General features: G+C 46.2%; 1 long non-coding RNA gene across 2 annotated transcripts in view; it reads right to left on the bottom strand.

Annotated features, from left to right (window-relative positions):
* Positions 1 to 19708, bottom strand: part of LOC131496247 (uncharacterized) — a 97099-nt gene extending 77391 nt beyond the window's left edge. For both annotated transcript variants that reach the window (XR_009254394.1, XR_009254395.1), the window contains exons 1-2: positions 19449 to 19708; positions 4616 to 4803 (exon numbers count right to left, since the gene is read on the bottom strand). This is a non-coding gene — a long non-coding RNA (uncharacterized LOC131496247). The remainder of the gene's footprint in view (positions 1 to 4615; positions 4804 to 19448) is intronic.
* Positions 19709 to 24690: the final 4982 nt, after the last annotated feature.

Below are 24690 nucleotides of genomic sequence, written 5' to 3'. Positions count from 1 at the left end.
TTTATAATGATAAAAAGATTAATTAGTGACATGATCCATATCTTCCATTTCTTTGATGGTTGTAAATAAGTCTGAGTCATTCTACTATTATTTTTACCATAGGCACAATAGTCTTACCCTTTTTTGATGAGGAAAATGAAAATATCAAGAGGATGTCTTTAATCTTCCACAGAGTTTTAACTTGGTGCCTTTCTAGGTAAAACCACATCAAGGTCTGGCCTTCCCTTTCCTGAGTATCTTTTTCTCGGGCTAACACCCGAGTCTACCCCACCCTCTCCTCACTTACAGAATACTCCCCACCCTGCCCCAATGTGAACTCGTAAACCTCACCTTCCCAAAGATGTCCTAGCTCTGCCAGAGCACAAAAGTCATGTTCAGACCAAGTGAATAAAATACGGAAATACTTGGACTAACTCTGCAAAACCAACGTGATACTTCAGTTTAAAACATGTGTGTGTGTGTGTGTGTGTGTGTGTGTGTGTGTGTGTGTGAGAGAGAGAGAGAGAGAGAGAGAGAATATAGACAGCCTCTACCAGACCCATTATCAAAGCCTCCTCTTTTTGGCTATGTGGACAGGACCCAGAGCTCAAGCTTAAGGTCACTTGTTGAACAAGAAGCTCTTCACTCTGAGCAGACTAGGAGGGGAAAGAGCTTAAGCCAGGGAAGAAACTAGGGCAGTCATTAAGGAGAATCATCAGATTCCATGGGCACAAGACCTTGAAACCTAACTTAAATACACGGAGACAACTTTCTGATTTGCTACTCATTCTATTGTCATTCCATCCAAATCACTTCAGAACAATTTTTTGTTTGGTCTTGTCTGGCATCGGGGGATAAAGAATGGAGTAAGATCTGCCCTCAAGAGTCAAGAGAAAATGGGTTATGGAGGGATGACCATTTGGATTTCTCATGGGAAGGACGAGGAGCATTTGTGCCTGACACTTTTTGTTGAGACTCAGGAGGCACCACCTCTGTCCTCTGTACCATAACGGCTAAAAGCCTGGTGATGACATCCCCAGGCTCCTCTGGCAATAGGGTTTTCAGTACCACCTCCCACTGAGAGATGCTCTTGCAATCATTGGAGGCGGGAGGCAAAAGCCATTTTTCTCTATCTGTAGCTACAAGCAGGTGTGTGGGCACTAACAGACTGCAGACACGGTGGGGGGGGGGGGGGTTCCATGTCAGCTTCAGGGCTTCTTCCTAGGCCTCTCCCCCATCAGTGCTGCAGGGAGCTGAGATCATCGGTGGCAAGCTGATGTCCTGGTGGTGCCTTCACTTCAGATTTCCCTTCATTCCCTGGCTCTCCCAGTGATTCTGGTTTTGGAGTCCTCGAATTCCTTGCACTGAATTCCTCCCTGATGAAACACTTTGAGTACAGGCAGAATGCGGTAGGTATGTTTCGGTAACAAACAACTCCCCAACCCTGGAGAATATGACAAAATACAGGCTATTTCTTGTTCATGTTGTAGGCTGAGTGGCTTCTATCTTGTAGCCACACCATCCGGAACACATGTCCTGCAAGATCCCTATGGACGAAGAGGAGACAGAAACAGGGAAAACGTACACACACTCTTAACTCCGTGGACCAAAGGAGGCACAGTACTTCTGCATACACTCCCTTACAAAGAACTGGTCCTCTGGCCCCAATTAACTTGCAAAGGAGAGGGGCTCGTGGTCTTCCCCTGTGCCCGGGGAAAAGAAATCATTTGGTGAACACATTACATCGCATCTGCCTCAAGAGACTTCTATTTTCCTGAATAAACTTGACTATTCTCTTCAGTACCCGATCTGGTGTCCTATAACAAGACCCTAATATATGTGGCGTTGACTTTGCGGTCAAGGTGCCAGAGCAGATATATTAGTCTGGATGGCTGCAGATCCATATCATGCAGTGGAAAAATACTGGCAAAACTGCTGCTTTTCGTAACTTGGAAGTCAGACCATGTGACTCTGGAGCTCGTAGGTGAAAAATAGCATGCGTTGGTTGTTATTGGCTGCTGTTGACAACATAATAGAAGAAAAAGAGGATATCAGGAAATAATTAACTGGTTTTTAAGCAAAGGCGAGAAGAAAAAGCAACTGCTTCTAGAGCTCCCTTCTGGTAGCAATTTCTGTATTAGTCAAGGTAAGTAATGATTGCTGGTATAACAAACAATCCCTAAAAGCTCAGCGGCTTCACGTATGGACATTTATGTCTCACTCACAAAAAAGTCCAATGTGGATATTCCCGGTTGGGCAGCCGTTCTGGGCTGCTCTTCTCTAAGCAGTGATTCAGGAATCCATATTCCTTGCCTGTCATGGCTCCAGGCATGGGGGACATCAAGACTACCCTGGCATTATCTAGCCAGAAGATGGAGAGACGGGGAGGGACAGAGACAGAGAGACAGAGACAGAACGGAGAAACTATCACAGTCTTCACTGAACCCCCATGTGACACATATCTCCTGAATTTCAGCTCAGACTCCCCTGATGAGAACTGGTCACCTGGTCCCACATCACCACAAGAGAGGCTGGGAAATACAGTCTCCTGCTGACATCCCAGAAACACCTCTACCTGACAGAAGGGGAGGATGAATCTTCATTGGCCAGTTAGCCACCTCTGGCACAGCACTGGGACGTTTCTTTCGTTTGTTTTCTGCTTTGTACTTTCTTCCCCCCTTGTTAACAATATAGCTTTGTGCTCTTTCCAACTTCTCTTTTTCTTTTGACATGCACTTTCTTTTGTCTTTTGTTTGCTCTTACCTTCCCCTCTTATTTTCCCGTTAATGATAACGAATCGTGGCATTCCACTCTCTGAGAAATTTCTAAGCGTAAGGTCAGGAACAAAAAGTGGAGCTGCTATCTTGTCTGAATTGAGAAAGGAAGTCATTCCTGTGCCTTTTCTCCCAACTCAAGTCCCCTCTTATCCTCACTGTGGGAAGTGACGCAGCGGCAGGAAGGGGCGGTCCAAAAACCGTCAGAGAGCCAACAAAGTATCTGCGAGTTTGGTGATGCTTTTCAGACTTCCTTGTTCCATGTTCTTCGGGTTGTTTCAGGTTTTGTACTAGCTTCAGGGTAAAAGCTTTGTTTTTCTCTTTATTCAGTTATTAATGGAGACTACCTGTCACTGCTGGAGGAAAGTGGCATGTGTGATCTAGACGGTTTTCAATAACTGTTTTCAATAACATGACTCTAGAGGGGTTTCTTTCAGTCACTGATGCAACTTTTATCCATTTTCAGCTTTAAGGAAGAAATAAACAAACATTTTCGAAAATGGGAAACGTAAATATTTATAATGTGGCAAAAGCCAGACGCTTCCATGAAAGGTAACCAGCACGGGTCACTAATGCTTCCTTACAATCTACCTGGCTCTGTGCTTTATGTGGGCCGGGGGTGGGGGTGGGGGGTTTAGGACAGAAAAATAAGGCTGCGGTTCCTATCCCAATAGTTCCCATCCTTTGGAATACCCCCCCAATGTAATGAGTTGGGATTGGTCTGCTCAGAAATTGGAGTTTTCTAACTTCAGTTGGAATCCATGTTGAGCAAGACTCGATTCTCAAATCTGTGTCATTATGTGGCAAAGAGTCCCAGTAAAGTCGTGGCCTCACAGCATCTTTCTATTTCTGTGTTTGCTCTCTTTTCTGGTGAGGTAGCTGCCATGAAGCTAGAGCCCTGGGGTCCTAACAAGCTCCTAGAGGCACTTTTGACTATAATGAGCTATTCGGTATATTTGGGGCAGCAAAAATAATAATAATACCAACATGCTTTTACATCTTTGCCAGATAATGTTCAACCACTGTCAGGTTATGAAGCAGGTATGATTATTGTCATCCCTATTTTATAGATGAAGAAACTGAGGCCTGGAGAAATTAAGTCACTTCTTGAGGAGATAACAGCTATTGATTGTTACTTCAAGAACTTCAACTTGATTCTGTTCAACGGCAAAGCCAATAGCTTAATCACTCTGTTACCAGTCTATTTCCATAAAATCAACCCAAAGAATTAGCATAATGGCCATGGGAACTGGACAGGTCAATCATCAGAAAATAAAGGCAAAAATGCATACCTCCGCAGAAATGAATCATATCAACAATAATTATCAACATTTCTTGAACACCTGCTATATGCCAGACGTGGTTCAGAAACCTTTATGTGGATTAACTCATGGAATCTTCACAACAATCCTAAGAGATGAGTTATTTATTATTATCATCCTAATTTTTTTTTTTTTTTTTTGCAGAAACTGAAGCACAGAGTTATTAAATTACAGGATCGTACAACTAGCAATTGCAAGACGTAGAGGAGTTGGAATAAAAGTGTAACGAACCGGGGCGCCCGGGTGGCTCAGTTGGTTGAGCGGCCGACTTCAGCTCAGGTTGTGATCTCGCGATCCATGAGTTCGAGCCCCATGTCGGGCTCTGTGCTGACAGCTCGGAGCCTGAAGCCTGTTTCAGATTCTGTGTCTCCCTCTCTCTCTGACCCTCCCCTGTTCATGCTCTGTCTCTGTCTCAAAAATAAATAAACGTTTAAAAAAAAAATTAAAAAAAAAAAGCGTAACGAACCTATTTGTCCTCCATGGAGATAAGAATGGACAAACTGGGAAAATAACTTTTGAAAGTTCTTGAGCATAGCTTACCTTCTGTGACTCACTCACACCGTCTGAACCATCTTTTGGGCAACGCGGATACCAAGTTCTGGTCCAACCTCTTCCTTCCACCTGAACTAGGAAGTTTTGGATGATGGCCGTGTATCCTCATACACGAGCGACCCTCATCCCTCCCTCACCGGACCAGGAGGGTTCCGATGCCAAGGAGCTCTTCTGTCCTATTGAAAGCAAAGAATGGTTGCGTCTGAAATACGTACAAAGAGCAAGCAAATTTAGTCAGTTTATGCAAAACACAAAATGGCATCTGCCATCTGGAAAAATACACCAAAGCCGTGAGCCGTCAAGCCCCTTTCAAGACTTTGGCATGTAAAAATCAACACTTTTTTTAAGTCTGAAAGGTCCATGTGAACTCCCAGTTTCATTAAATATAATTCTCTCTTCCCCATTCCTGCCACCAGCCAACCGCTCTCCCAGCACATGCACTACTCCCCCTCCCCCCAGTTAAAATACACATACATACATACATACATACACACATATTTTCCCCCTTCTCAGAAGTACAAAGATCGTTGAGAAGGTGGCCTGGACAACAGAGGGCTTTTAAAGGGAAGATGAAAGAAATCATTCATAATTACCTTCTTTTTTACATTTAAAATGATTGTTTTTTACATTTACATTTAAAATGATTTTTTACATTTAAAATGATTACAAATACACTTGCTTTGGCGTTGCGTATGTCTACACGTCTGGACGCTAGTTTTTCAATGACATTCCAGAGGCCCCCAGATTGTGGGTTGATGTTGCTGCTGTCTTTATGATCACAAACTCGTGATATTGCCTCCATCTGCACTCACTTCAAGGATTTCCAACCAGACTGGAACAAGGAAGGCTGAGCTCAGGCTTTGCCTCGGTTTCGGGCAGAGCAGGCAGGGCACCCAGGCAGAAATGCGTCCATCACATAGTGGGGAAAAGAGGCTGGGTGATGCCTACTTAAGAGTTGGGGTTAAACGGACAGGAACTGAGACCGGGAAAACCGCTGGTGAAGTGTAAGGGGGAAGCTGATCACACCAAATGGACTGAAAAGGGACAGAATCGTGGCTGAGGATGAAGTTAGCTACAGGCTTGGAATCAAGGAGGCTGGAGCATGGTCAGAAACAGAGCAAGAACATTGACGAACGTGTATGTAACCGCAACGAGATGCAGGAAGTGATTCCCCATGGTCCAGCTACTTCACACACATCAGATCACTGTCACAACAGCTTTTTGAGGGAGGTACTTGACATACGAGAAAACTAGGGTCCAGAGAGGTTAGGTCACACGGCTGGTGGCAGTGTCTACATTTAAAGATGGGTGGTCCGATTTCAGTCTGCCCTGTTTTACTGCCTACTATATACATATAAATAAATGAATGAATGAATGAATAAATAAATAAATAAATATCTTAAACAAAACAGACATACACCATAGGACTATCAATTTTCTCCTGCTACAGTAGAAAAACAGGTAACTTTTAGTTAATGTATTGACCTGTATTTCCCTATTCTCTATTTTATAATGAAAATATTTCAAAGATTGGTGGGAAAAGAAGATAAAACATGCTTAATGAAGGAAAGAGGCTAAAATTTGGTGAATGAAGGAAACATGTTTTCTCAGGAACAGAGGAGCATAGAAGCCTGGACGCCGGTACGAGGCATGAGCAGCAGCCGGGACTGGTCCCAGTGCTGTTCGGATCAGAGTTCATTGTGACTTGTTACCTGCAACCATTCAGCTCTTCCTGGGCCCGTGCCCTTCCAAGGCTGAGGATGATTCCCAGGGTCAGGGTTTTGAGGGTAAGAGAGGGCTTGTTGGGGGCAGGGAAGATGCGCTGGGAACAGTTTGCATCTCCAGGGCTGACCTGATCAGAGCCTCAGACTTTCCCTTTTCTTCTTAGTCAGCACCATTTGTGCATGTGTGTTTCGTCCCTGGCTGCTTCATTCAGTCCTCTCCACCCTCATTCGAAAGTGGCTGGTGACAGGTTATTTTTCAGTTGCGTTAAAATGAATGCTCTGTTGATCATCTCTTTACTCTTTTAGACTTAGGGAGACATGGTGACGTTTCCTAAAAGTTGGTGTGTTATGTGTAACCTGCTCTAGCAGTAAGAGGCATAGCCTGGAGTCTATCAGACCTCACAATTAAAATCCCAGCTCTGCTACTTATCAGCTGTGGGACCATGGACAATTTATTTAGCTACTTTGATCCTCAGTTTCCTCATCTGTAAAATGCAAAATGCAAGATGAAGGGTTAGACTGGCTAAGTAAATAGTAATAATAATGATTTTTATTATTTATATACTTATAAATAATTCTTCATAATAATAATTTATTATTATTATTATTATTATTTCTATCATCAGCAACAGTGGTAACATTAGATTCTATCACGGTAGAAGAACCATTCCTGCCACTTCTGGGGAGTTGCCAAGTTGCTACAGAAAGGATGTGACAATGGACTCCAATATATTATTGAAATGACATTCTCCAACTCCAGGGGCTGAAGAGCTTGTTGCTATCACAGAACCCCCTTTAGGCCAGTCTTTTGAGTGTCACTTACACCAGTTTGGAAGTAATCTGCTTGCTCGCCCTTCCAGCAAAGGATGTCATGATCAGCTAATGGAAAGTGACAAGAAGGGATATAATGAATGAGAGGGAGTTAAAGATTGGGATAAAAAAAAAAAAAAAGAGCCTTGTTCTTTTGGGGAATGCACAATGCTAAGCATACCATGTTAAATCGTGCGTGTCAAATAATGGACTAATTAAGAATCTTCACCCATTTTTTTTCACATCTCATTTTTGTTGTCCTTTCGTAGATGTATTTTCAAATTAGCTCTTAGCTCTTTAAATAAGTACCAAGGGGAAAGAAAAAGAAAGAGAGAGAGAGAAAAAAAAAAGCTTGTCTATCAGAGAAGCAAAAGATAAATGTAAAAGGAAATGCGCCAGGGATGGAGATGAGGGCTTTGCAGGATATGCTGGGAAGTTTTATAATCAGAGCGGCAACTTCTTGAATAATGGAATTTAATAACATATAATAAACTATGATCTGGGAGAACTCTGATTCAATCCCACTAATTGTTTGAGCCAGTGAAATGAAGGCAAAGTTTATCATGCCAACGTGCTGCTAATGCCACTGAACACCGCGGGGGACAGACAATTGTTCCCAGCTGCCTACCCCCTCACACCCAGAGGGCACATGGTCCCTGCCCTCCAAACACCAGGCTGAATCCCCAACTTGCAGTGGCAGACCTAGTTCTAGGACTTTAAAGTCACAGAAATGTAATTTTTGCAATCAACAAACTATTGTATGAAGCTGAGAACAGAGGGGTAACTAGATACAAAGCCTCCAATTAGGTTATAAAAACTAATAACCAATATGCTTTCATGCTAATGCCAAAAAGTACAAAAACCTATAATAAATCTAATTGAGCACACGATCATAAGCACTGTTTTTCTACCTACACAGTTCTGCTATATTAAGGTATACTCCAAATAAACACTTTTTTTTTTCATTGTTATTGAAAAGGGTGCCTTTTTTTTTTTCTTTTTAATTTGGATCATTTTACCAACGTCAAAAAATGCAGACGTATAATTGAGAAAAAGTTATTTTCTCTGTCATTACTCATTGATTATATTTCAGCATAAAAATGAAGGAATTGAAGCAATTATCTGGATAATTCGTATCTCCCCCAAAAGATTAGAGATTTCTAATAAAAAAAAAACATATTGTGTTTGCCTAAATTACTCGGGTAATAGCCTTAGTTTTCACTTTATGAGAGTGGACCTGTCTATTGATGAAAAGTCTTTTGTAATCATTTAGAAGGGTTTTTTTTTTTTTTTAGTTTTTTTCTGACAATTAAGTGTATGATTTCTTTGTACCTAAACTTTGTACCTCAAAAGTACAATCTAAAATTCTACAGCACATTTTGCAAAGCAGGTACAGTCTAAAATTCTACAGCACATTTTGCAAAGCAGCTACGGTAAATTACAAAACCTAAAAAGAAATGTGAAGAATGGGTATTACCTTCCCTTTCCCAACGAGGTCCATGAAATCTTGGTTACTTTTGGGAATCAAAGAGGGAGTGAAATACCTCTGTAAACTGGTAGTCTAAAAACAGGAAAATTAGTCTTGTGCCACAGCTATGAGCAGCTAATAAAGAAAACACGGGTAGAAGAGATTAAGGTTCAAATCAAGGTCAGAAGAGAGACTGGTTGAGGAAAACTGCCATGTTCCATTGCATGGCAGTTTGAGTGAGACAGTTTCCCCCTGAATCAGTCTGAGGTTGAAAAATTACACTGTTGGGGTTAATAAAGAAGCTGGGCATTTGTTTGGACTGAGATTCCAATTAAAATGTTATTTGGGGGCAGTCAGAGCTAATGTCTTGCTTAGAGGTAAACTGAACTGCCTTTTCAGAGGTTGAAAAAGAAGAAGAAGAAGGAGGAGGAGGAGAAGGAGGAGGAGGAGGGGAAGAGGAAGAAGAAAGAATAAGAAAGACCACCTAATCTGTCAAAGACCCTGAATAACTGGCAGAAAGAATTGTGTTTGCTGGGCCTGTGCCCAACTCAGCAGTGAGCATTCTTGAGGGTTTTGTGACATCATCCAAGGCAGCTGAGGTTTTAGGAGTTTTTGATTGTTGCACTGGGTAAGGAATCTAGTGTTCAGCTTAGCCTTTTTTGAGACAAAGAAAAAAAATCTGGGTGGTGTAATATGCCAAGGTTTGGGTTGGGTTTTTTGTTTTGTTTTTTTTGTTGTTGTTTTTTTTAATGCCACAAAAGGGAATCAAGAATTCCGGGTCTCAGTCTGACGATTCTAGCCCAGAAACAAAAATTGATGAATACAGTTAATTGAATTTCTCAGTCCATACCAATTTGCCCACAGTTAAACAAAACCACCAAAGTTTGCTTTCATTTCACTTCTTAAGGGTAAGTGAAAATCCACCCTGAATAAGCTCCTTCTTCTCTATAGTCACTCCTATATTCCACAGAGATTCATTAAATATGTTTACTCTGGCCAGCATCAGGCATACCTTGGTCAACAAAGCAGACACATTTTCCAGCCTTTATGAGGCTTATTGCTGGAGGGAAGGTAGAGCCGTCAATACGTAAAAAGATAAGTAAATATATAATTACAAACTGATAAGATTGAAGGAAACCGCGTGAAGCTGGAAATATATTCCATTTCTTTCCGATCTTATTCTTACCCAAACCCCTGAGCAGCAACTATCGGAAGGCCTCTGATTAGGGCATGGGGTGGTTGGGGAAGCTGGTTAATGGCAGATACAAACTATGTGATTTTCTGCTGGGGATTCTGAGATCTGGTTGTGGAGATAAACAGTGTGATACACAGAAAGGGGTGGGACAGACAAAACAGCAGGGATTGGAGCCAAAGTGAACTTAAGAGTATGGACTTTGATCGGCTTTTTTGGTCCAAAGAGTGATACAAACAAAGCAATGAATTCCTATAAAAGTGCAAAACCAGAAGAGGCCCCCAGGGCAGGGAAAGATGCTGTTTCACGGGAGTTGTGGGGCCAGCACAAAAGAAAAGGTACGCTAGGGTCCACAGAAGAGAATCCGAACCATTCTTTTGCTCATTTCCTTCGTGCTGTGCAAATTTTCTTTAACCAAGACTATAGAGAACGAACCCAATTTGTCTGAATCTCAATTCAAACTCAGCCCCGCGGTCCAGCTCTGTCATTCAAATTAAGAAAAAAATTGTGAAAGTATGAATTCCCCTCTCCTCTTCCCACCCCCTCGGCTCCTCCAAAATTAAAACAAACTAAAGCTAACAGAATGTTTGGTCTTCAGAATATTCTTTAAGAAGACAAGATTGGTTGAAAGACAAGTGGTAGACAGTGCCTTAGCCTGAGCCACACAGAGGGACCATGCGAAATGGGAAGATAACACTTTGAAAGGAAAATGCCAAACATGAGATCACAGCAGTGGGAACAAGGCAACCAGCAAGCTGAGAAGTGACACGACATCATGGGTGCTACGTCTGTCCAAGTTGTGGCAAAATCTGCCAAGTCCAGATTGACTTCATTAGTCACTTAGATGCACAGAGATCACAGAAAAAACTCTCCTCCTCCTCATAGGCATAGTTGATCATTATATAAATAGAAACTGATTAGAACATCAAGATTTCTCCAAAGCATAAATATTTCATTCACCAACCAGTTGCTATTTGGCCTGTGGTGGTTAAGAAGAAAGTGTGCAAGGCTACCACACAAAAGGTATGACTATCATAGACTTTAACAGGGACATAGGTTTGACGTGGATTCCCATTGGATATTGGGTAAACACGCAGACTACACTGTCCCAGATACAGTCAGGGAACTTGGGGAGAAGCAAGCACCACTGCATTAGCCTAATTCAACCCTTCATTCCTTCAGGCCTACTTGAACCAAGATGATTCTCAATGAGCAAATATTTGCAAGGTCCTTTTTGGATGCCAGACATTGTGTTGGGCATTGGGAATTCTACACTGAACCAGACAACCACAAGCCTTCCCTCTTTTCATTCCCAACTTATCTTCAAGCCCTCTCCATCCCCTTACCCAGCTTAACTATTTTCCAGAGTGCTTATATCACTGACATTATATCCCATCCACATCTGCTTCTTGCTTGTTGCCTCACTTACAAGCTCCAAGGGCTGAGACTTTGTCTTCCTGTGTGGTATTCCCAACATCTAGGCCATTCTCTGAAGGCCTCAGAGAGTATTTGTTGGGTGAATAAGGTCTGTGCTCAAATAACTTATTTCACTTAGGGTAAGCAGAAGAAAAGAAAACCATAGGTGATGTGAGCTGGTATCATTAGATCATCTAACCTAGGAAATGAGGGAGGCCTTTCCTGAGCGAATGCCTTTTAAGTGGGACCCTAACTAAAGAGAGGAGTTTGTCTGGAGAAGGGATTTGGGAGGCCTTTCAAACAAAGGCAGCAACACGATAAAGGTACCAGCAGTGCTGAGGTAACGGGAGAAAAGCCAGTGACGTGGAGACGTGGGGAGAATGGGGAGTTCCAGGAGGTGAGGCAGGAGCCCAGGACAGAAGCCAGATGATGAAAAGTCTCGTGGCACACATTCAGGACCTTGGACTTTATCCTAAGAGCAATATGAAGAGTTTTAGGCAGTGACACGATCACAACTCTCAATTCACGAATCTCTTCAATAAGCACACAAGCAAGCACTTAAATCTGAGCACTCTGAAACTGACTGGGCTTCAGAAAGGACTGGAAAATTTCAGCATGTGGAGAAGAGGGAAGTATAAAGACCTAGCCACGTTCACTGAGGGTATATCAGAGGCGCCACATTAGAAGAGGCAACAGCAAACAGATGGGCTTCTTGGTTTCTGAAGAGGCCGCGATCCAGCTACAGAAAGGCAAGGAACACCCGTGGGAAAACTTAGAGGAAACTGAGAAATCACAGATGAACAAATCTGTCTGTCTCTTTCCTGTTTTGAGGCCATCACTGCCCCACAAGGCCCTTCCTGGTCGGGCAAGACCGACTTTTGCTGGCTCTTCCTCCTTCAGGCCCCCCCTGGTGCTCTGGGCTCCAGCAGTAAGAGACCAGCTCAGGCCCGCCACACACAGAAGTGTGCCTCCTCCACGCCTCGCAGAAGCCACCTGTCATTCTATCTCTCGCTCCGTCCTCATGGTGTCTCCTGACGAACTGCTGGTCTTTTGCCCAGAACCCAGCACTAGGGCATGACACCTGGTCAGTGCCCAACAAATATTTGCTGGATTAATATTAGAGAGTGTGCTAAGGTGTCACTTTATCATACCTTTCTAGCAGACATTTATGCAGTGTCTACTTTGTGCACGGTGTCGAGGCCTCTTCATGCAATCTCACTTAACCTGCAATCTCAGAAGGCAGGTATCACTATTCCCAGTTTGCAGACAAGGAAACTAAGGCTCAGGGGGATACAGTGACTTGCTTAGGATTCCACTCCCTTTGCAACGGGGACACACGCTTCTGTTCCTCTCCTGAGCCCATGGTCCGATGAATTAACGCTTTTGCTTAACTTCTCCCTGAAGGCTTCCTTGCTACTCCCAGCTTCTGCGAAATAAGCCTCAGGGCTCCTAAAGTATTTTGTGTCAACATGTATCCAGAACTATCCGACCCGATGCCTTCCCAAGCACACTGTGAAAGCCTCAGATGGGTCTTCTTTATCATCAGTGCTGAGTATGGTGTGTGGCACATGATATGGGCACAGGTTAATATTCGTTCAAGAACGAACGGATGGATGAATCGACCCTAAGGCGATCTAATGTAAATTCTAATTTCGTCCTTCAAGGAGCTCATCAAGAAAACGCAGTGCACACAAATCCTGACAGATGAATTGAAAAAACGCTCATTCGTGTCAACAAGCATCCAACGCCACTTATCCTTTCCTCTGCTTCCACCCATCACGATGTTCCTTGACGTACTGGTTCCTCTGGCAAATGGACAATCTGGTTTATTTTCAGAATTAGAGATACCAACATTGTACCGTTCTGTAAAGGGAGAAAAGGGAGCCATGAAGACATTTGTATGACTACACATGAGTCATGGGTCCATGCACAAGCTGAGAGGACACAAAGCTGAGGAGCAAGCAGAAAAGGGAATTATTCACTGCCACCTGATTTTCCCTCAGAAGTACTGAAAGGCTACTCTTCGTTTAAAAAATAAGGCAGATGAGCGATACTGCTTTTTAAACTTGGAATATATCCCATAGAAATACTTAACGCAGCCATCCAAAAGCTGAAATATCCCAAACCAACCACAGCTCAGAAGTTGGAATCTCCCTGACAAGATTACTATACTAGAAACAACATGTTTATTGGCTCATAAAAGACATGTCACCTAACAATTCATAACAGGGGGCCTGAAGGAAATAACTCACCCATTGCGAAGTCAATGTTCAAATCAATATCCCTTGGGGAGAAAAATATTGCTCATTGATGGAGATTGATTTTTCTTTTTCTTAAGAAACTCTCGAGGGGTAAACATCTTTTTCATAGTGAGTGTAACTAAACGTGCCAATGTCAAGGTCTACATTTCCCTATCCTCATTAGTATGATACTCACAAATTATTAGTGTAATTATAAATGCCTTTCAACCTGTTGAAAAATAGATTCCAGTTTCATTTTTTAAAATCTCATTTTAATATCCAAGCAACATGACCACACAGACAGCATGATGTATGTCCTCTGCTTTACTTACCAGCCCTCTTATAGGTGAGATACTTTTTCCTATTTTAAAACAATCAAAAGTTAACATAAAGCCCAAGAAAACTGGATCTCAGGTTTACCTAGATCCCAGGTTTACCTACAAATTTAATGACTAGTTTAAAAAAAAATTCTCACTGTTTTTCTTCTTATCTTTCCCATTCCCACTTGTATCCCCAAATGATTGTCGTAACATTGAATGTAACCACTTACCACCTTGATGAAAGCAAGAAGTTTTAATGGGCAAAGAGAAAAAGACGGCTGGCCCTAGCCGGTTTTATATTTAACATGTTGTTTCAGGCCAATGAATCTTCTAGACTTATGTATAAGGCTGTAGTAGATTATGTTGTTTAATTCTTAGATTGTCTTCTTAGGCCAAATGTGTGACCAAAAGAAAGCTTGCCTTCTGCCCTTTTGAAACTCACAAGTTGCATAAGAAAGGACAGATGGATGATGTGGGGAAAAAAGAAATGTCATTCAATTAATGTTTGTTGAAAAGGGTGTCACAGATCATTGGCGGAACTTCCACTCATTGGCAATTCCCCCAAGCAGCCAAAGATTAATTGAGCACCCAGACTACTGAGTTCTATTAGGAGAGAAGAACAATGTGTTGGTGATCACAGAGGCTGAGCTGTGGAACCAACGGAAGTGTAAATGGATGGACCATCTTTGACATGAAGGAGTAACACCCTTGTGATACCTTCGTAGACAAACGTTCAATTTTTGTTGTTTTTCTCCCAGAATGGAGATGGAACCACATCGAGCCACACTCTTGCACCCCACTCCCCCTGTGTCTAAAAGAACCTGTTTTTTAAATGGCTTGAGTAGACAAAATTAGGGGAAAAGTTCATAGACTGGCATCCTGTCGTGACCCACAGCTTGATCTTAGGAAAAATTCAAACCACACTTAATATACTGATTTTTCTCATCTAATAGTATAACTACAAGCACATATCATAATACACTAAATGCTGTACAGAATAACAAAGCAAAGCAAAACCAAAAAATGGAAATTAGAACCATTTAAGAATTAAGCCCCTTACTAAAAATTTGCTTCCGTAGGAAGTGAAAAGAACCTGGCCTGCCAGAAGCACCAAAATCAGTATTTATTTGTCGTTTAATTTTCTACTTATTTAAAATTTGAAAATTATTCTCCTGCTTTGGTAGGGCTATGCGGCTGCTTATCACTTAAAGTGCATCTCTGCTTTTACCACAAATTGAAGACACACTGACCTTGAGAGACAAGGAACAGAAATATCTATAGGCACTGGGAAGAAACTACAATGATGGGAAAAGCAGGAAAAAAAAAAGATACAGTCCTCTAGGAAGACTAAGGGAGTAACGATCAGAACACATCTGGGATTTGGTTCAAACTGACCTGGAACCAGAATGGATCTCCAAGCTGTTCTGTCTGACACACGTGTGTTCACACACACACACACACACACACACACACACACACACACACATTTCCCAGAGTGAAATCTGCAGATGTTATCCAAAGGAGTGAGCCTAAGAAAAGATTTCACTGGCAGGTATCGGCATCATTTTACCCCTCATGGGGATCCACGAGTGGGGTCTATCGGAAGGTTCTACCTAAGCATCCCACTTAAAGCAGGGATCTGAAGGTGTCAGCAGGATTTGGCCGACTGGCCCATTCATGGAACTTCGGTTAATTATTGACTGATTAGGGATTTACCTTATCTTTCCATCGGGAGCTGGCTCAAGACTTAACGGTAAGCAATTTAGAGCCAGGGTGAACCTACCCACGTGTTTTGTTTTTTCTTTTAAATTCTCCTTTGGGTCACTTTAGCATGTCTTTCCCTACAATTCACGTTCAGGTCAGAACGGCCAGTTGGTACGGCACTGGGGAGTCCGAAAAAGTACTGAAAATGAGAGGAGTCTAGTTTATGGTGAGGAGTGTCCAGAGGCAAAGGCCCAGAGGACCTGTAGCCTTTTGCAAGACTTTACTTATTGGTCCAGGTTCCCCCTGCCTCCCCCCGCCACACACACACCCATTAAATCCCTGGGAGAAAAGCCATGACTTTTTGTCTCTAAAAGTGATTGGGATGCTCTGCTCCTGGATGAGAAGGAGCAGTCCCCCCCCCACCCCACCCCCCTCCCACTCTGCAAGGCAGCCTCTCTGCCGAAGGCCTCTTGGCAAAGCCAGGGAATCAGCCCAGGCAGCTGAGACCCAGCTGCCCCAGATAAGAGGTGGCCCGTGTTAATGTACAGGCTTCCTCTGCACCTCAGCAGGGCCTTCCTTTTCTAAACAGTCTCCCTTTAATGTTGGCGAATGTTGTTTTTCCATTGACTCAACATCTCGCCTCTGGTGGTAAGCCAGTGGGGAAAGTTGGAGCGGGGGAGGGAGGAGGAACGGGGGAGAGGGTGATGCCAAAGCAAGAGGGAGAGGGACTGTCAGCGACATTTCCAAACAAGCCAGACACCTGCTTTGGAAAGACAGTGACCGAGCCTAAAATTCTTGCCTTCCTCTTGATTTAGATCGGCCTTTTGTTCCCTGCCTGTCTGTGATGGGCCCTGGGGCTTCTCGGTCCCCAGGACACTGCCCACTTCAGCTGCAGTCACTGCTATAACATGGACACCACTGGGAGGGATTCACAACTTTTCTCGAGGAATGTAACAGTCTTAGCCGAAGGAAAGAAACACTAAGAGAGCTACCGGGGTACACTGAGGAGGGAAAAGAAATTCTAAGGAAGAAATGAAAGAGAAGATGCAAAGAAAGCAGGTGACAGGAAGGAAATTAGGAAAGATAAGAGGAGAAAGGGAAAGTGAGGGGAAAAAAAACCCAGAAGCATGGAAATGAAAGTCAAACAGGAGGAAAAAAAAAAAAAAAACAGAAGCACGGAAATGAAAGTCAAACAGGAGAGAATAGAAGGTGCAAACAAAAAAGGAAAAGGAGAAAGGGGAGAGGAGAAGGTCGAAACATCTGAAATTGAGAGTGTTCCCCCAGAAACTCGGGTTTTCAAGCCACAGGACAGAAGCTGGGTTGGGGATGGAGAGCAGTCCCCTCCGGGGCTTCTCTGGGCAACTCGAGGTCAAAGGGCATCTTCAAAACCAAATCTTGATTAGATCCAGCTAAATGTTTTGACTTGAAGGAGACACGAAGGATTAAAAAGCAAAATAGAGCAGCATGGGTAAGAAAGAAACAGGAAAAAAAAGAAAATTAAAAAAAAAAAAAAAACCTCACGGGAGACACAAAGGGAAGGATAGAAAACACTTCTGAATCAGCTAGTCATCTACTAACAGGCTGCAAAGATTTCCAATGACAAGTTGTCACATTAGTTTAGTGAAACTGAAGCAGTACTTATCCCCTTTCCTGTGCTTAATCTCTCCCTGCGTGCCACAAAAACATGCTACCACGTTTAATAGGATTAGTTTCGTTCACTTTCTCCCCCCCACCCCTTTTATTTTTTACAATTCTATTTTCAGCAATACAGGGATCCTTGAATTCATCGACTTCCTGCAGTGCACAGCAAAACCTGGCATGCATGGATTTTTACCCTTTTAAAGACTCTATTTGAATCTGAAGAATGTAATTTGACTATTTTGTACCTTTTCTCCCCAATGAATTACTTTCTCCTCCTGGAAATCTCCAGAGCTTAGAGGGTGGGGGAGGGGTCGCCGGTGGTAAAAGGGTCCAGACAGAACCCGGGCTAGGAAAAAAGCTGAAGGAGCCCAATCTTGCAGAGGTTACGTGCCCTGGGAGAGACTGTTCTGGTTCTGACCGCAGGCAGACCGGGCGTCACTGCTGACTGCTACTTACAGGTTCTGTGGCCTTGAGCAAGTGGTGAAAGCTTCCACAGTCTCAGTTTACTCATCCATACAGTGGGGATAATTCCTATCAGGGCTGCTGAGACAACTACGCTTAATAGACTTTGTTTCTTCACTTCTGAGATTCCTGTTTTCTCATATTTTATTACGTTCCTGAAATCAGTATGTTTTACCACCTATTGTGCATTTAAGGTCACTGTGTTTTCCTTCTCTCTCATCTTTACATTGTCAGTGCATCTTCTAATCCATGGCATTTTAGAATTAAGAAAATGGCAGTGCTGGGTATAAAGCATCTGGCACAGTTATGGCACTGGAAGTGCTCAATAAATGCCGACCTGCCTATCATCGTTTCTCACTTCGTCTGTTTGCCTCCTTCTGAAGTCTCACAGAAAGACCACTGGGATACCGAGAGGATTACGTGTGGACGCGTTTGCCCCTCATCCAGATTCTTCTAGGCTTGTGTTCCTAATTGAAGTTTCAGAGGCTCAACTAAATCCCACACATGATAATGATCTCCCCATGTTGGCTAAGACCCCAAATGCTCCAGTACACTCGGCTCCCTCAACAGGGTCACCAACTGCCATTCTTAGCCATGTCTTGCAAACGTTAGCTCTCTGTTGAATTGTGTCATTCCCTTCTCTTTGAGTCCACTTTGGGCTATGGGCCCTCTCTTGCCCTCTGCCTGCTACCCGCCCTCCCCGCCTCAGTCACCACTAGCAGAAGATTAGCATGGAGGAGATGAAGGGGTGAAGGCGTCTTATCTGGGAGGGAAAGAAGAGTGCCCAGGGAGACCTGGGGCTCAGAAGCAACCCTGGGCCTAGAGTGGGGATGGAGGCACTTCAGGGGACGTCCTGCTGGGAGAGGGGGGGAGGGCAGGGCTGGAGGTAGGAGAGGGAAGCAGGGTGCAGGCCTGCCTGTGGGGGGGGCATCCCCAGCGGGAGAACCCCGGATGCCCCACCCAGTGAGGCCGGGCCTCACAGGGGGTCCTAGGCCTTCCGGTCAAGCTGGGACTAGTAAGCCAGCCAGTGGCTTCCTGTCTCAGCGAGACTGGTGAGGGCCTGAGGAAACCTAGTTGCTGCGCCCTTCATCCAGGCTTCTTCAGCAAAGGCCACATGTCGCCTCTGGACCTTTTCTCCTGACTCCCTTTCAGTCCTCCAACCACACTCCCACGTGCCATTTAGCCCCCAGCAAGCCACCTGGTGGGGGAACTGGTGCTCCTCCCCTACCTTTCTGGTCACCCCTAGTACTCCCAGTGGCACTCTCCCCCTAACTCTGCCACCTTGTCGACCTCCACCTATACTCTTTCCTCACCCCCACCCACTCCCCTCCCACCCCCACAGACACTGTCCCCCTACCCATCCCTGGCCCCTCCAAACTCTGTCCCCCCACACATACTCTTTCCCCCCTCAGCCTCTGCCCCCATCTCCCCACCACCTAAGTGTAGGCCAAAGTGCTGTTTGTACCATGAGGGCCTTTGGGAGTGAAAGGTCAGTCGGTGTCACCTGTCTCCCTACAGCTTGGCCCCAGATGCGGGTTTCTCTGGAGTTGTCTTGGGGTTCTCTGTTTTGTCCCCTAGAGGCATCTCCCCCAGGTACAGAGAGTAACCAGAAAGCAGGAGCCTTCCATACTTGCCCACAGACATCCACAAACCGTAGGGGGGACAGGCCTCTATGGGTGATGCATGAGCTCTCCCTCATTCAGGGAATATCTCCTCCCAACCCATGGGTTCATTCACCAGGGATCGGGCCCACAGACACCCCAAGCTGGCAATCTCTCCCTTATCTTGCTCCACGAAACACCCTGATTATGTATCTCAAGCTTTCGGAGGGTCCCAGCGAATACCTTTTTTGGGATGAGTAAATAGCTAGTCAGCCGTCTCCGGTTCTAAAATTGTCAGCCTTCTCGATGTTTCTCTGCTAGTTCAGCCCATTCCATTTCTCTGGCTTTCTTCCCCTCACACGACTGCAGAGTCACAGCCAGGGATAGCACCTTCCTGCCTATCTTTCTTTGCCTTCTCACAGCTGCCTTTGGCTGGGTTCGCTTTTAATTATGTCGGGGCGTAATTGTGTTCATTGGTTCAATGGAACAGAATTTTATGAAGCATTGTAGTTTACATAGATTTGGGGAAGTTGTTCATTCAGACATGTAAAAGCAAACGATAGATGATACACATTTGTTTTAGTTTTACCTGGGAATGTTGGCCTTTTTTTCTCCTTGTTGTTCCCTTCTTGAATAGAACTTTTTGTCCTGCAGGTTTCACTGGTCTGATGGGCAGCTTCTGTAGGAAAGGTTTGCCATCTATAAAGCAGGGAAGGTGAAAGGAAAAAAAGAAAGAAAGAAAGAAAGAAAGAAAGAAAGAAAGAAAGAAAGAAAGAAAGAAAGAAAGAAAGAAAGAGAAAAGCAGACCTCAGATCAGCAAATGATTCCTGTCTGCCTGGATGGACAGTTCTATAGGTGCAAGAGCCCAGAGCCTAGCTTCCAAATGTGCACCAAGTCTATGGTTTATGGCCTTAAAGGTGTGCACATAAGGGCCCAGTGGAGCAGCTATGCATAGGCTGAAATGTGCATACATAAACATATCAAAGGGCAAGTTTAGGTGAAGTTAGTTTCACCAAAATCTTTGGGAGAAAGGGTTCTGCATAAAAGGAGTAGGGATCCCGTGCAACTGTACAGAGCACACATTTGTAGACAAAATAGGCTCATTGAGCACCAATCACATGCTGAACAATTTTACTTACATAACACTTTCTACAACTCCGTAAGTTGGATATTACCCCCACTTAACAGATAAAAAGAACTGAGGCTCACATAGATTAAGCAACACACCTAAGGTCACTGATCAGTAACTGAACAGTAATTGGAAACACAGCATGACCCCCAGAGGCCCAGGTCCTCCCACTGATTTCCCTTGCTGGGGTGGGCCCAGAAATCTTTGTTTTTTAAAAGCTCCCTTGGTGACTCCTGATTATGGGCCACTCTTGGGAACCACTGCTCCACATCAAACCATCCCGCTATCCCTGTTACCAGCCTTGCCTCCGAGCGAGCGGCCTTCTCCACGTTGGATAAAACATTTAAAACATATTTAAATAGCAATTTCGAAAAACTATGCAGCATATGGATTTTCCTTTTGATCTCAAAATGATGACAAACAGACACTTAGATACTTCATAAAAGAAATATCACCAGAAAAAATTATAGAAATCTGGCTTTCAACTCTCTCTTGCTCTAATTTAAACAAAATGCAACTTTCCAGAGTCGCGCTCTCTCCCCCCAAATAAATCCAAACTGGGAGCCTCCTTCGCTTTTCCCCCTGTGCCAGGCCTACACCTATTTATCTCGAATCCGCTCCTGAATAAAAGGCTAGCAAGGTGGACAGGAGGGGTAATTTAAGTCCTATCACCCCAAATCACCAAAAATCGAGCACCTCCTCGGAATTCACACCCTGGACTTGAAACACCAAAGAAAGGAGAAGCTGGGGGTAACGGCCAAATGTCCTTAATTGACAACAGAAAGGGGGTGGACAGGAGGGGAGGCTTCTTCCATCCTTTCAAACGCCCCCGCCCCTCCTTGGGTCCCTGGGGAGGCCCCGTCGCCCAGGTGGTGCGCGTCCCCGGGTGCGGGCGCGCCGCCGCCGGAACGGCCCCCGCAGCAACAGGCTGGCGGTGGCGGTGGCGGTGGCGGAGCGGGGACGCGGGGGAAGGGGGGGGAGGGCCGGGGGGATGCGCCGCGGGGCCGCGGGGCCCGGGCGGCGTCGGATGTTCGCTGCCCCGCGCAGCCCGGGGAGCAGGTGGCTGCCCTCTGCTCCCGGCGTGCGCCCCGCGCGGGCCAGCCGAGAGGGGCTCCGGCCCCGGCGGCGGCTCGGGAGGAGGCGGGGGCCGCAGAGCCCGGGCGGGGCGAGCGGGACCCCCGGGGGCCGCGCGGGCGGCAGGGGCGTGCCCTCCGCTCGGAGCTCCCGGCCGCCGCCGCCGCCGCCGCCGCCGCCGCCGCCGCACCTCGCGCTCCGGGTCTCTGGGCCGAGAGGCCGCGACACCTAGCGCGGGGCCGCGGCGAAAAAGGAAGGGCCGGGAGGGAGGAGGGGACCGGGAGGTAGCCGCCGGCCAGGCAGCCCCGCTCGCGCCGGGTGCCAGGAGAGGCGACTCCCACCCTTCCCTCCCAACCCGAAACTTTTCCAGCCCACTGAGGCGTGTTCCTCACGGGTTTCGGCGGCCGGAGTCGCCGTCAGGGAGAGGCTCGGCAAACAAACGCGCCCCCCGACCCACGGGCGGAGGTACACAGGCACACGGGGAGGGACCGGGCCTCGGGGGAGGTGGCTGGGACCGTGAAGGCAGCAGGCGGCCACACAGCCGAAAGGGACTCCCCGCGTGCGAGAAGCAGTGCTTGAAAACCTGCAGAAGCTCGGGAGCCTAGCGGTGCCCGGAGGCTTTGCGTAACTTTGCCCACTGCGCCCCCGCGTGCAGAGGCGTCCCCTCGCACTCACACCCTCACCCCACCCCGCTCCCCCTCAGCCGCGGCCCGAGCCTGCCTTTGTATTTCAGTGACTGGGAAAGATCTGCTAATACTGAGCCAAAGAAGGAGGGATGTAAATTGCGAACATTCCACTCCCGTGTACCCCCCCCCCCCCCACCCATACCGAGGGACGGCGTCCGGGTCTCCCCGAAAGCGTTCCCTCCGCTTCCCTCTGCCCTTGGGTCTCCAGCTTCTTTACTGTGGACTGAAGAAGGTAAAGCACACCCCGATCGATGCGAATGTTTTTCTGAAAGCACGACCTCTCCAAACCCTGGCCCCCAAAGAACCGGGTGGGGGTTGGAGGGGAAAGCACGTTATTTCGGGGGACAGCAGCACCCCTCGCAAGGCGAGCGCGCGGCCTGGCGGGCGCCTCGCCGGCTTCAGCGCGGCTGGGCGGAGTGGCTGGATTATGTAAGTAACAGCCCTCCATGTGCTCACCACCATCTGTTAATATCTTGATATTGGAAAGTTCGGTGCCTGAGGCAAAGCCAGGGCTGGCGCAGAGCGCCCTGCCTACTCCTTTCTACTGCAGGGCTGGGAAAGCACCTCCCTTCGATTGTTTTCGCCCACTTCCCCTAAAATCGAGTAGTAGTGTGCCCCTTCAAGTCACTGACAACCAACCCCGCTCCCCGCAGGTGTGTGTTTGTGGACGAAGGATGATTTTGAGGTCACTTTACTGCAATGAATCTTTTCGATAAATTTATGTTTTTATGACCCTTCTAGTTTCCTTTAGGCACTGTGGTGGGCTCTTATTTGGGATGGAAGCTTTATTATTTAAAAAACAAAAATTTTTTTTTTTTTTTTTTTACTTTTTCCGCCAGCACTCCGGCCCCAAATTCTTGTAAGGGTTATATTTCAACTTCTTTGGAGAGCTTCGCCTCTGTTTACTTTGAAAGCCGTTGGTTAAACAAACATCACTCGGGAGGCTTCTAAGCAGTGGGGTTCCCAGGAGAGAAACGCTGCAGCTGCTACTTGCTACTGATCTTGTGGCATTTCACTTTCCCCCCCATTCAGAACAAATCCAGGTTGAGCTTGGCGTCGCACTGGGCACCGGGGCTAGGGGGGTGGGGAAGGAGAGAATGGCGGTCAGTCAGCTTTTAGACTGCCGGAAGCAGGCCGGCCTGCACCCTGGAGTTGGTTTTTCTTTCTTTCTCTTCCCTTCTTCAGGGTGGTGCTGGTGGTGCTGGATAGTGGATGGTTTTGTGTGCGTGTCCGTCCAGGCAGGGATCTTCAGCATCTTTCTTCCGAAATCCACGCCCACGTTTGCCTCTCTACTGGATCTGGCTGAAGTTCCCAGAATTGGTTTGCTTAGGATCTGACGATGGTTCATCGTAAGGTTTTAAATTACTTATATGCAATCTTCCCTCCTAGCTTCATCTGAGGGCTTTAAGAACGGGGAAGGGGGGCGGAAACACACCGAGGAAAGGTCAAGGCAAAGTGGTTTAACCCAGGACCAGATGCACAAGTGAGGACTGCAGGAGTTTGACTAAGAACTCGCAGCAGATCCCCCTTCCCATAAATAAGTAAAGGCAGTCTGCACGGATGAGGTTTGTTGGAAAAGCGGTCAGAACTTGTGTTAACTTTTAAGTTACTGGGGTTGTGTTTCCAATGGACAGAGGAAGGAGTTGACCCTAGGCTTGGCCGCTGGTTTCAGAGATGGAGCCAGTATCTAGGCGACTTCTCGTCTCCGACCTGACTGATCACTTCTCCCCCTATCAGAAAACAAACCGGGAGTCGCCCGAGATAGGGGGCTCGGGCCTCACGCCTTGCTCTAGAGCGTCCCAAGACCTGGGAGAGCGCCGCAGCTTGGGCAAGAGAGGTTACCAGGAGCCCGGCCTGTAGGGCGCCCCGACAGCAGGGGACAGGACAGGGCTCCGCGTACGTAGCTCACGGAGCTGGGCTTCGGACCGAGCTCGCTTGCCCAGCGTCGCGCGCGCTCCTATTTCAACCAGCAGTTCTTGCGCCCTAATGCGGGCTGCGAACTGCCGCGGCGGAGCGTGGCGAGCTGCGAGCCTCCGCGGCGTTGGCTGGGAGTGGGGGAGCTTCCTTGTCTGCCAGACGGCTTTACCCCGACTTGCACTCAGGCCTGCCTTCCCCCCGAGAGTGACAGAAGGCTTACTGGGGTTCGCGAGGAACTTTTCCTGCCGCCAGTTCCCGGGCGTAGAGTGTGCAAAATGTGCAAACCGAGCGCTAGGTGTAACTAGCATAACTTGTGGGCTGAAGTTCAAGCCATTTCCTTGCAGATTCTGAATCTTTTCTCTCCCTCTCGGCTTCCTTTCTTCCCCCTTCTCCCCCTCCTCCTTCCCTGCTCTCTCCTTCCTTTTTTGTAAATGTCAAACTGAGCAGATGGTTTTAAGGTGTGGAGGGCATATATCCTCTACTCCTGCCAGTTTATTTGTGGGCTGGCGCTAACATATGTACAAACTGGGATACTTAAAGAAAATAATAGGACGGAAAGGCAGAAAGGAAGTAGCCTCGATCCATTCACAGAACCCAAATTTCCCGGCTCAATACACCCGCTTACCTCGAAAGGACCCAACCAATAGAAGCATTATTCCACCCTGCAACTAATGGGCAT

Source organism: Neofelis nebulosa, chromosome 15 (assembly GCF_028018385.1).
Source record: "Neofelis nebulosa isolate mNeoNeb1 chromosome 15, mNeoNeb1.pri, whole genome shotgun sequence".
Taxonomy (NCBI): domain Eukaryota; kingdom Metazoa; phylum Chordata; class Mammalia; order Carnivora; family Felidae; genus Neofelis; species Neofelis nebulosa.
This window is presented reverse-complemented; position numbering and strand designations above follow the sequence as displayed.